Raw genomic sequence first — 2,280 nt, 5'->3', positions numbered from 1 at the left:
TTTCTAAAAGAACGGCGGTCCATATTTTCGAGATACTTTACGTGCCTTTTATCGGATAAACATGCTGCTCGAATCTGTGGCACAGTAGCTAGAATCGCGGTTTCAGGTTTTCGCGCCCCGTTCTCGAAAAGCGATTATTATTAATATTTTGTATTTATATACCCATGTCCGCAGAAGATTACATACAACACGAATGCTTTCCAGTGTATATTAAAATGACGTTGTGCATATTCGTCTACTAACTGCATGTCCGGTGACTGAATTTCAAAAAAATACGAATGAAAAAAATCGTTTGAAATTATTTCTGGTGAAATTTCTGAATGTTTCTTGATTTATAATCAATTGCAAGCGTCAGTTTTCGGGAAGCTGATCTGTTATGCTTGGGTTGCCACTAAATTATTGCCAACATGTGAAATGTTCAGCATTGCTAACGACGTTTCTTTCCCGAGTGAGATTCATACGAAGAAATCTCACCGTGGCAAACCTGTCATCATACGATGCTCGTGCAGTTCGGACTTTCTATGTTGCAAATGTTTCTACGATCGATATCATCCCAGGGAACGCACTAAATCCTCCAGAAGGATAAAAATAAGAATAAAGTTTATGAATTAATACAATAATTGATACAGGAATGATGAATACAAGAATATGAGTATTTCAAAAGTTTGTAACCCTCAAAAATACCATACACTTATGTATTAGAATTGTGCGACACATAAAGTGAAGCGCAGTTGTAATTTTACTATCAGTATAACGTCTTTGTGTCCACTGATTTGATAATAAATACTCGTGTAGTAACACTCTATGGACGTGGAGAGATAAATGAATAAAACCATAAAATAAAACAAATAAAAACAACAAACGGATTTCGAACACGGGACGCAAAAGTGAGAGCCCGCGAAGCTGACCACTGTGTCGCCAGTTCGTGTGAAATTACCGCCCGCTAAATGGCAGCTAACGTACGTCGAAAACTTTCTCAGAAACGTTCGATTGTCTACGGTTAAGGTGAGGCACGTTTTCACTTACTTTGACTCATCTTCCACTGAGCGAAGTTTCTGGGAAATTAGATTACGGCTCTTACCGTGATCCCTCCGTTAGTCATGATAGTAGTCAGTAGATGTCGGTAGCATGCCCGACTGAGGGTTCACCTCTTATGTGGATAATCTGTTAGAGCCGCACCATGGCAGTCCCAAAAAGTCCCCAGCATTATCTTCTTCATCGTTTGGTGGATGTCTTTCCTCGCGGTTGATGTATAAAAATTCATCCAAATGGTTTGCTCCCTTTTTCTCGGGGTCATGGTGATGCAGCTAGCATGTGACTAGGCGGCTAAAGAAGTCATCTGGATTGTCCTAACTCCGTGACTCAGACGCAACATTTCCGACACTGCCTCGGTTCGCAGTTCCTTCAGTACGGTTGAGAGCAGTCGTAGAAACCAGATGGTGGCGGTTCTTGTCGTGTTCAAAATGTCGTGAAAAGTGAGACGTGGCTGATTTTCAATTTTTCCCACTACCTCCTCTACAGTGACGTGCCGGTCTGTGAGCAGTAGTGCCTCCGCTTCTCTTGCAACAACCGGTTCCTTACAGAGAAATGGTCTGCCACTTGGTTCCTCGTCATTTAGGCTTGTCTGATCACACTGGACTCACCTGCCCCACCTAAGCACCGTCATATGACGGTGCACTGTTTCCGTACACTTCCATCAACTCATGTTGCTTTATTGCAGCGTTGGTCACCTTCAAATGCAGAAAACTAATTACCACATGACATTCAGCTTTTAAAGCAGCTGCGTCATTTTGTTTTGCTTCTCTACCTGCGTGCTATGGCACTGCGGCGCAGCGATTAAAATGCGTATCACGACTGCTGACACATACCTGCAAACAAAGCAAAAATTAGTTACGTAGTCTTATTTTTGCGATGTGATAGTTAAAACTTTATGCAAACACCTCGGAGTGCACCTCTAGAGCCACTTAAGGGGAGCTGGAGGTGGTCAAATCCAAAAAATTACGATTTTTTTTTTTGCTACCGAAAATTAATTGGAACATTCCTCTTTAATGTAAACTTTGAATTATTGTTCTACTCGCCCTAGAAGTGGAGTTATTACCATTTTCCCCCACGCCTGCAGAGGAAATGGGCGGCCGCTGAATGCATCTAACACCCTCTCGTGACTTCCTAGCGAACTGCTTGGGATTTTCTCGGCCTGTTACGCATACAGCGCCTTATGTTACGCATACAGCGAGTGTGCAAGGGTTGGCTACATTGTTTTCTGTGACAAATGAAGCGCTA

This window comes from Schistocerca cancellata, chromosome 2 (genome assembly GCF_023864275.1).
Source record: "Schistocerca cancellata isolate TAMUIC-IGC-003103 chromosome 2, iqSchCanc2.1, whole genome shotgun sequence".
Lineage (NCBI taxonomy): Eukaryota > Metazoa > Arthropoda > Insecta > Orthoptera > Acrididae > Schistocerca > Schistocerca cancellata.
Note: the sequence above shows the minus strand (reverse complement) of the source record.